The sequence below is a fragment of the Alosa alosa genome, unplaced genomic scaffold, assembly GCF_017589495.1.
Source record: "Alosa alosa isolate M-15738 ecotype Scorff River unplaced genomic scaffold, AALO_Geno_1.1 AALO_1.0_unplaced_703, whole genome shotgun sequence".
Lineage (NCBI taxonomy): Eukaryota > Metazoa > Chordata > Actinopteri > Clupeiformes > Clupeidae > Alosa > Alosa alosa.
This window is the reverse complement of record NW_025962878.1, coordinates 1-8,360: the sequence shown is the minus strand read 5'-3', so window position 1 is coordinate 8,360 and position 8,360 is coordinate 1. Positions and strand designations below refer to the sequence as shown.

At 40.5% G+C, this 8,360-nt stretch overlaps 26 non-coding genes across 26 annotated transcripts; all 26 read left to right on the top strand.

Annotated features, from left to right (window-relative positions):
- Nucleotides 1-225: 225 nt before the first annotated feature.
- On the top strand, nt 226-298 carry trnav-aac. The gene has a single exon. It is a non-coding gene; the product is annotated as a tRNA-Val (tRNA).
- A 110-nt stretch (nt 299-408) lies between these two features.
- On the top strand, nt 409-481 carry trnav-aac. The gene has a single exon. It is a non-coding gene; the product is annotated as a tRNA-Val (tRNA).
- Nucleotides 482-971: 490 nt separating this feature from the next.
- Nucleotides 972-1,044, top strand: trnav-aac. Its single transcript has one exon. It is a non-coding gene; the product is annotated as a tRNA-Val (tRNA).
- Nucleotides 1,045-1,153: 109 nt separating this feature from the next.
- On the top strand, nt 1,154-1,228 carry trnav-aac. Its single transcript has one exon. It is a non-coding gene; the product is annotated as a tRNA-Val (tRNA).
- Nucleotides 1,229-1,338: 110 nt separating this feature from the next.
- trnav-aac lies at nt 1,339-1,411 on the top strand. Its single transcript has one exon. It is a non-coding gene; the product is annotated as a tRNA-Val (tRNA).
- Nucleotides 1,412-1,709: 298 nt separating this feature from the next.
- On the top strand, nt 1,710-1,782 carry trnav-aac. The gene has a single exon. It is a non-coding gene; the product is annotated as a tRNA-Val (tRNA).
- A 111-nt stretch (nt 1,783-1,893) lies between these two features.
- On the top strand, nt 1,894-1,966 carry trnav-aac. The gene has a single exon. It is a non-coding gene; the product is annotated as a tRNA-Val (tRNA).
- A 110-nt stretch (nt 1,967-2,076) lies between these two features.
- Nucleotides 2,077-2,153, top strand: trnav-aac. Its single transcript has one exon. It is a non-coding gene; the product is annotated as a tRNA-Val (tRNA).
- Nucleotides 2,154-2,263: 110 nt separating this feature from the next.
- trnav-aac lies at nt 2,264-2,336 on the top strand. The gene has a single exon. It is a non-coding gene; the product is annotated as a tRNA-Val (tRNA).
- A 294-nt stretch (nt 2,337-2,630) lies between these two features.
- On the top strand, nt 2,631-2,703 carry trnav-uac. Its single transcript has one exon. It is a non-coding gene; the product is annotated as a tRNA-Val (tRNA).
- Nucleotides 2,704-3,383: 680 nt separating this feature from the next.
- Nucleotides 3,384-3,456, top strand: trnav-uac. The gene has a single exon. It is a non-coding gene; the product is annotated as a tRNA-Val (tRNA).
- Nucleotides 3,457-3,754: 298 nt separating this feature from the next.
- Nucleotides 3,755-3,827, top strand: trnav-aac. The gene has a single exon. It is a non-coding gene; the product is annotated as a tRNA-Val (tRNA).
- A 110-nt stretch (nt 3,828-3,937) lies between these two features.
- Nucleotides 3,938-4,010, top strand: trnav-aac. Its single transcript has one exon. It is a non-coding gene; the product is annotated as a tRNA-Val (tRNA).
- Nucleotides 4,011-4,120: 110 nt separating this feature from the next.
- Nucleotides 4,121-4,193, top strand: trnav-aac. The gene has a single exon. It is a non-coding gene; the product is annotated as a tRNA-Val (tRNA).
- Nucleotides 4,194-4,936: 743 nt separating this feature from the next.
- Nucleotides 4,937-5,009, top strand: trnav-aac. Its single transcript has one exon. It is a non-coding gene; the product is annotated as a tRNA-Val (tRNA).
- Nucleotides 5,010-5,487: 478 nt separating this feature from the next.
- On the top strand, nt 5,488-5,560 carry trnav-aac. The gene has a single exon. It is a non-coding gene; the product is annotated as a tRNA-Val (tRNA).
- A 109-nt stretch (nt 5,561-5,669) lies between these two features.
- trnav-aac lies at nt 5,670-5,742 on the top strand. The gene has a single exon. It is a non-coding gene; the product is annotated as a tRNA-Val (tRNA).
- A 109-nt stretch (nt 5,743-5,851) lies between these two features.
- Nucleotides 5,852-5,924, top strand: trnav-aac. Its single transcript has one exon. It is a non-coding gene; the product is annotated as a tRNA-Val (tRNA).
- Nucleotides 5,925-6,034: 110 nt separating this feature from the next.
- Nucleotides 6,035-6,107, top strand: trnav-cac. The gene has a single exon. It is a non-coding gene; the product is annotated as a tRNA-Val (tRNA).
- A 301-nt stretch (nt 6,108-6,408) lies between these two features.
- trnav-aac lies at nt 6,409-6,483 on the top strand. Its single transcript has one exon. It is a non-coding gene; the product is annotated as a tRNA-Val (tRNA).
- Nucleotides 6,484-6,593: 110 nt separating this feature from the next.
- trnav-aac lies at nt 6,594-6,666 on the top strand. The gene has a single exon. It is a non-coding gene; the product is annotated as a tRNA-Val (tRNA).
- Nucleotides 6,667-7,323: 657 nt separating this feature from the next.
- Nucleotides 7,324-7,398, top strand: trnav-aac. The gene has a single exon. It is a non-coding gene; the product is annotated as a tRNA-Val (tRNA).
- Nucleotides 7,399-7,507: 109 nt separating this feature from the next.
- Nucleotides 7,508-7,580, top strand: trnav-uac. Its single transcript has one exon. It is a non-coding gene; the product is annotated as a tRNA-Val (tRNA).
- A 110-nt stretch (nt 7,581-7,690) lies between these two features.
- On the top strand, nt 7,691-7,763 carry trnav-cac. The gene has a single exon. It is a non-coding gene; the product is annotated as a tRNA-Val (tRNA).
- A 110-nt stretch (nt 7,764-7,873) lies between these two features.
- trnav-uac lies at nt 7,874-7,946 on the top strand. Its single transcript has one exon. It is a non-coding gene; the product is annotated as a tRNA-Val (tRNA).
- A 293-nt stretch (nt 7,947-8,239) lies between these two features.
- Nucleotides 8,240-8,312, top strand: trnav-aac. The gene has a single exon. It is a non-coding gene; the product is annotated as a tRNA-Val (tRNA).
- Nucleotides 8,313-8,360: the final 48 nt, after the last annotated feature.

The following is an 8,360-nucleotide window of genomic DNA, read 5'->3' as shown; positions in this document are numbered from 1 at the left end:
TTGACTTGCCAAAAGTCATGGAGGTGACTTCTTCCTTCAGGATGTTTCCATAGTGTAGTGGTTATCACGTCACCTCACACGCTGAAAGGTCCCCAGTTCAAACTGGGTGGAAACAAATTCTTATTTGGAAGGATCTTTCATTGATCTGAAGTACTTTATCTCAAGATGTCTTCTACTAGAATTTGACTTGCCAAAAGTCATGGAGGTGACTTCTTCCTTCAGGATGTTTCCATAGTGTAGTGGTTATCACGTTCGCCTAACACGCGAAAGGTCCCCAGTTCGAAACTGGGTGGAAACAAATTCTTATTTGGAAGGATCTTGCATTGATCTGAAGTACTCCATCTCAAAATGTCTTCTACTAGAATTTGACTTGCCAAAAGTCATGGAGGTGACTTCTTCCTTCAGGATGTTTCCATAGTGTAGTGGTTATCACGTTCGCCTAACACGCGAAAGGTCCCCAGTTCGAAACTGGGTGGAAACAAATTCTTATTTGGAGGGATCTTTCATTGATCTGAAGTACTGTATCTCAAGATGTCTTCTACTAGAATTTGACTTGCCAAAAGTCATGGAGGTGACTTCTTCCTTCAGGATGTTTCCATAGTGTAGTGGTTATCACGTCACCTAACACGCCCAGTTCGAAACTGAAAAGGTCCCCAGTTCAAACTGGGTGGAAACAAATTCTTATTTGGAGGATCTTTCATTTATCTGAAGTACTTTATCTCAAGATGTCTTCTACTAGAATTTGACTTGCCAAAAGTCATGGAGGTGACTTCTTCCTTCAGGATGTTTCCATAGTGTAGTGGTTATCATCACGTTCAGCCTAACACGCTGAAAGGTCCCCAGTTCAAACTGGGTGGAAACAAATTCTTATTTGGAGGATCTTTCATTGATCTGAAGTACTTTATCTCAAGATGTCTTCTACTAGAATTTGACTTGCCAAAAGTCATGGAGGTGACTTCTTCCTTCAGGATGTTTCCATAGTGTAGTGGTTATCACGTTCGCCTAACACGCGAAAGGTCCCCAGTTCGAAACTGGGTGGAAACAAATTCTTATTTGGAGGATCTTTCATTGATCTGAAGTACTGTATCTCAAGATGTCTTCTACTAGAATTTGACTTGCCAAAAGTCATGGAGGTGACTTCTTCCTTCAGGATGTTTCCATAGTGTAGTGGTTATCACGTTAAGCCTAACACGCAAAAAGGTCCCCAGTTCAAAACTGGGTGGAAACAAATTCTTATTTGGAAGGATCTTTCATTGATCTGAAGTACTTTATCTCAAGATGTCTTCTACTAGAATTTGACTTGCCAAAAGTCATGGAGGTGACTTCTTCCTTCAGGATGTTTCCATAGTGTAGTGGTTATCACGTTCGCCTAACACGCGAAAGGTCCCCAGTTCGAAACTGGGTGGAAACAAATTCTTTTTTGGAGGGATCTTTCATTGATCTGAAGTACTGTATCTCAAGATGTCTTCTACTAGAATTTGACTTGCCAAAAGTCATGGAGGTGACTTCTTCCTTCAGGATGTTTCCATAGTGTAGTGGTTATCACGTTCAAACTTTCTTATTTGCTGAAAGGTCCCCAGTTCAAACTGGGTGGAAACAAATTCTTATTTGGAAGGATCTTTCATTGATCTGAAGTACTTTATCTCAAGATGTCTTCTACTAGAATTTGACTTGCCAAAAGTCATGGAGGTGACTTCTTCCTTCAGGATGTTTCCATAGTGTAGTGGTTATCATGTTCGCCTAACACGCGAAAGGTCCCCAGTTCGAAACTGGGTGGAAACAAATTCTTATTTGGAGGGATCTTTCATTGATCTGAAGTACTGTTATCTCAAGATGTCTTCTACTAGAATTTGACTTGCCAAAAGTCATGGAGGTGACTTCTTCCTTCAGGATGTTTCCATAGTGTAGTGGTTATCACGTTAAGCCTAACACGCTAAAGGTCCCCAGTTCAAACTGGGTGGAAACAAATTCTTATTTGGAAGGATCTTTCATTGATCTGAAGTACTCCATCTCAAGATGTCTTCTACTAGAATTTGACTTGCCAAAAGTCATGGAGGTGACTTCTTCCTTCAGGATGTTTCCATAGTGTAGTGGTTATCACGTTAAGCCTAACACGCTGAAAAAGGTCCCCAGTTCGAAACTGGGTGGAAACAAATTCTTTTTTGGAGGGATCTTTCATTGATCTGAAGTACTGTATCTCAAGATGTCTTCTACTAGAATTTGACTTGCCAAAAGTCATGGAGGTGACTTCTTCCTTCAGGATGTTTCCATAGTGTAGTGGTTATCACGTTCGCCTAACACGCGAAAGGTCCCCAGTTCGAAACTGGGTGGAAACAAATTCTTATTTGGAAGGATCTTTCATTTATCTGAAGTACTCCATCTCAATAATGTCTTCTACTAGAATTTGACTTGGCAAAAGTTATGGAGGTGACTACTTTCATCAGGATGTTTCCATAGTGTTGTGGTTATCATGTTCGCCTCACACCCGAAAGCTGCTCAGTTCGAAACTGGGTGGAAAAAAATTCTTATTTGGAGGGATCTTTCATTGATCTGAAGTACTTTATCTCAAGATGTCTTCTACTAGAATTTGACTTGCCAAAAGTCATGGAGGTTACTTCTTCCTTCAGGATGTTTCCATAGTGTAGTGGTTATCACGTTCGCTTTACACGCGAAAGGTCCCCAGTTCGAAACTGGGTGGAAACAAATTCTTATTTGGAAGGATCTTTCATTGATCTGAAGTACTTTATCTCAAGATGTCTTCTACTAGAATTTGACTTGCCAAAAGTCATGGAGGTGACTTCTTTCCTTCAGGATGTTTCCATAGTGTAGTGGTTATCACGTTAAACTTAACACGCTGGGTGGAAAAAGGTCCCCAGTTCAAACTGGGTGGAAACAAATTCTTATTTGGAGGGATCTTTCATTGATCTGAAGTACTTTATCTCAAAATGTCTTCTACTAGAATTTGACTTGCCAAAAGTCATGGAGGTGACTTCTTCCTTCAGGATGTTTCCATAGTGTAGTGGTTATCACGCTTAATGCTTAACACGCAAAAGTGAAAGGTCCCCAGTTCGAAACTGGGTGGAAACAAATTCTTATTTGGAAGGATCTTGCATTTATCTGAAGTACTCCATCTCAAAATGTCTTCTACTAGAATTTGACTTGCCAAAAGTCATGGAGGTGACTTCTTCCTTCAGGATGTTTCCATAGTGTAGTGGTTATCACGTTCAGCCTTACACACGCGAAAAGGTCCCCAGTTCAAACTGGGTGGAAACAAATTCTTATTTGGAGGGATCTTTCATTGATCTGAAGTACTTTATCTCAAGATGTCTTCTACTAGAATTTGACTTGCCAAAAGTCATGGAGGTGACTTCTTCCTTCAGGATGTTTCCATAGTGTAGTGGTTATCACGTTCGCTTTACACGCGAAAGGTCCCCAGTTCGAAACTGGGTGGAAACAAATTCTTATTTGGAGGGATCTTTCATTGATCTGAAGTACTTTATCTCAAGATGTCTTCTACTAGAATTTGACTTGCCAAAAGTCATGGAGGTGACTTCTTCCTTCAGGATGTTTCCATAGTGTAGTGGTTATCACGTTCATTGCTTAACACGCTGAAAAGGTCCCCAGTTCGAAACTGGGTGGAAACAAATTCTTTTTTGGAGGGATCTTTCATTGATCTGAAGTACTGTATCTCAAGATGTCTTCTACTAGAATTTGACTTGCCAAAAGTCATGGAGGTGACTTCTTCCTTCAGGATGTTTCCATAGTGTAGTGGTTATCACGTTCGCCTAACACGCGAAAGGTCCCCAGTTCGAAACTGGGTGGAAACAAATTCTTATTTGGAGGGATCTTTCATTGATCTGAAGTACTTTATCTCAAGATGTCTTCTACTAGAATTTGACTTGCCAAAAGTCATGGAGGTGACTTCTTCCTTCAGGATGTTTCCATAGTGTAGTGGTTATCACGTTCGCCTAACACGCGAAAGGTCCCCAGTTCGAAACTGGGTGGAAACAAATTCTTATTTGGAGGGATCTTTCATTGATCTGAAGTACTGTATCTCAAGATGTCTTCTACTAGAATTTGACTTGCCAAAAGTCATGGAGGTGACTTCTTCCTTCAGGATGTTTCCATAGTGTAGTGGTTATCACGTTCGCCTAACACGCGAAAGGTCCCCAGTTCGAAACTGGGTGGAAACAAATTCTTATTTGGAAGGATCTTTCATTTATCTGAAGTACTCCATCTCAATAATGTCTTCTACTAGAATTTGACTTGGCAAAAGTTATGGAGGTGACTACTTTCATCAGGATGTTTCCATAGTGTAGTGTGGTTATCATGTTAAGCCTCAACACGCTAGTGAAAGGTCCCCAGTTCAAACTGGGTGGAAAAAAATTCTTATTTGGAGGGATCTTTCATTGATCTGAAGTACTTTATCTCAAGATGTCTTCTACTAGAATTTGACTTGCCAAAAGTCATGGAGGTGACTTCTTCCTTGATGTTTCCATAGTGTAGTGGTTATCACGCTTTTCATTGATCTGAAAGGTCCCCAGTTCTTCTAAACTGGGTGGAAACAACATTTGAAAGGTCCCTCAGTTCTACTAGAATTTGAACTGGGTGGAAACAAATTCTTATTTGGGAGGATCTTTCATTGTTCATCTTATTTGATCTTTCATTGATCTGAAGTACTTTATCTCAAGATGTCTTCTACTAGAATTTGACTTGCCAAAAGTCATGGAGGTGACTTCTTCCTTCAGGATGTTTCCATAGTGTAGTGGTTATCACGTTCAAACCTAACACGCTGAAAGGTCCCCAGTTCAAACTGGGTGGAAACAAATTCTTATTTGGAGGGATCTTTCATTGATCTGAAGTACTTTATCTCAAGATGTCTTCTACTAGAATTTGACTTGCCAAAAGTCATGGAGGTGACTTCTTCCTTCAGGATGTTTCCATAGTGTAGTGGTTATCACGTTCGCCTAACACGCGAAAGGTCCCCAGTTCGAAACTGGGTGGAAACAAATTCTTATTTGGAGGGATCTTTCATTGATCTGAAGTACTTTATCTCAAGATGTCTTCTACTAGAATTTGACTTGCCAAAAGTCATGGAGGTGACTTCTTCCTTCAGGATGTTTCCATAGTGTAGTGGTTATCACGTCACCTAACACGCGAAAGGTCCCCAGTTCGAAACTGGGTGGAAACAAATTCTTATTTGGAAGGATCTTTCATTTATCTGAAGTACTCCATCTCAATAATGTCTTCTACTAGAATTTGACTTGGCAAAAGTTATGGAGGTGACTACTTCCATTCAGGATGTTTCCATAGTGTAGTGGTTATCATGTTCGCCTTCACACGCTGAAAGGTCCCCAGTTCAAACTGGGTGGAAACAAATTCTTATTTGGAGGGATCTTTCATTGATCTGAAGTACTTTATCTCAAGATGTCTTCTACTAGAATTTGACTTGCCAAAAGTCATGGAGGTGACTTCTTCCTTCAGGATGTTTCCATAGTGTAGTGGTTATCACGTTCGCCTAACACGCGAAAGGTCCCCAGTTCGAAACTGGGTGGAAACAAATTCTTATTTGGAGGATCTTTCATTGATCTGAAGTACTTTATCTCAAGATGTCTTCTACTAGAATTTGACTTGCCAAAAGTCATGGAGGTGACTTCTTCCTTCAGGATGTTTCCATAGTGTAGTGGTTATCACGTTCGCCTAACACGCGAAAGGTCCCCAGTTCGAAACTGGGTGGAAACAAATTCTTTTTGGAAGGATCTTTCATTGATCTGAAGTACTGTATCTCAAGATGTCTTCTACTAGAATTTGACTTGCCAAAAGTCATGGAGGTGACTTCTTCCTTCAGGATGTTTCCATAGTGTAGTGGTTATCACGTTCGCCTAACACGCGAAAGGTCCCCAGTTCGAAACTGGGTGGAAACAAATTCTTATTTGGAGGGATCTTTCATTGATCTGAAGTACTGTATCTCAAGATGTCTTCTACTAGAATTTGACTTGCCAAAAGTCATGGAGGTGACTTCTTTCTTCAGGATGTTTCCATAGTGTAGTGGTTATCACGTTCGCCTCACACGCGAAAGGTCCCCAGTTCGAAACTGGGTGGAAACAAATTCTTATTTGGAGGGATCTTTCATTGATCTGAAGTACTTTATCTCAAGATGTCTTCTACTAGAATTTGACTTGCCAAAAGTCATGGAGGTGACTTCTTTTGTTCAGGATGTTTCCATAGTGTAGTGGTTATCACGTTCAGCCCTTCACATAGTGTAGTGAAAGGTCCCCAGTTCAAACTGGGTGGAAACAAATTCTTATTTGGAAGGATCTTTCATTGATCTGAAGTACTTTATCTCAAGATGTCTTCTACTAGAATTTGACTCCAAAAGTCATGGAGGTGACTACTTTCCTTCAGGATGTTTCCATAGTGTAGTGGTTATCACGTTAAGCTTAACACGCCGAAAGGTCCCCAGTTCGAAACTGGGTGGAAACAAATTCTTATTTGGAAGGATCTTGCATTGATCTGAAGTACTCCATCTCAAAATGTCTTCTACTAGAATTTGACTTGCCAAAAGTCATGGAGGTGACTTCTTCCTTCAGGATGTTTCCATAGTGTAGTGGTTATCACGTTCGCCTAACACGCGAAAGGTCCCCAGTTCGAAACTGGGTGGAAACAAATTCTTATTTGGAGGGATCTTTCATTGATCTGAAGTACTTTATCTCAAGATGTCTTCTACTAGAATTTGACTTGCCAAAAGTCATGGAGGTGACTTCTTCCTTCAGGATGTTTCCATAGTGTAGTGGTTATCACGTTAAACTAACACGAAAGGTCCCCAGTTCAAACTGGGTGGAAACAAATTCTTATTTGGAAGGATCTTTCATTTATCTGAAGTACTCCATCTCAAGATGTCTTCTACTAGAATTTGACTTGGCAAAAGTCATGGAGGTGACTACTTCCTTCAGGATGTTTCCATAGTGTTGTGGTTATCATGTTCGCCTCACACCCGAAAGCTCCTCAGTTCGAAACTGGGTGGAAACAAATTCTTATTTGGAGGGATCTTTCATTGATCTGAAGTACTTTATCTCAAGATGTCTTCTACTAGAATTTGACTTGCCAAAAGTCATGGAGGTGACTTCTTCCTTCAGGATGTTTCCATAGTGTAGTGGTTATCACGTTAAGCCTACACGCGAAAAGGTCCCCAGTTCAAACTGGGTGGAAACAAATTCTTATTTGGAAGGATCTTTCATTGATCTGAAGTACTTTATCTCAAGATGTCTTCTACTAGAATTTGACTTGCCAAAAGTCATGGAGGTGACTTCTTTCCTTCAGGATGTTTCCATAGTGTAGTGGTTATCACGTTAACCTAACACGCTGAAAAGGTCCCCAGTTCGAAACTGGGTGGAAACAAATTCTTATTTGGAGGATCTTTCATTGATCTGAAGTACTTTATCTCAAGATGTCTTCTACTAGAATTTGACTTGCCAAAAGTCATGGAGGTGACTTCTTCCTTCAGGATGTTTCCATAGTGTAGTGGTTATCACGTTCGCTTTACACGCGAAAGGTCCCCAGTTCGAAACTGGGTGGAAACAAATTCTTATTTGGAAGGATCTTGCATTTATCTGAAGTACTCCATCTCAAAATGTCTTCTACTAGAATTTGACTTGCCAAAAGTCATGGAGGTGACTACTTCCATCAGGATGTTTCCATAGTGTAGTGGTTATCACGTTCGCCTCACACGCGAAAGGTCCCCAGTTCGAAACTGGGTGGAAACAAATTCTTATTTGGAGGGATCTTTCATTGATCTGAAGTACTTTATCTCAAGATGTCTTCTACTAGAATTTGACTTGCCAAAAGTCATGGAGGTGACTTCTTCCTTCAGGATGTTTCCATAGTGTAGTGGTTATCACGTTCGCTTTACACGCGAAAGGTCCCCAGTTCGAAACTGGGTGGAAACAAATTCTTATTTGGAAGGATCTTGCATTTATCTGAAGTACTCCATCTCAAAATGTCTTCTACTAGAATTTGACTTGCCAAAAGTCATGGAGGTGACTTCTTCCTTCAGGATGTTTCCATAGTGTAGTGGTTATCACGTTAAGCCTTAACACGCTGAAAGGTCCCCAGTTCAAACTGGGTGGAAACAAATTCTTTTTGGAGGATCTTTCATTGATCTGAAGTACTTTATCTCAAGATGTCTTCTACTAGAATTTGACTTGCCAAAAGTCATGGAGGTGACTTCTTCCTTCAGGATGTTTCCATAGTGTAGTGGTTATCACGTTCGCCTAACACGCGAAAGGTCCCCAGTTCGAAACTGGGTGGAAACAAATTCTTATTTGGAGGGATCTTTCATTGATCTGAAGTACTTTATCTCA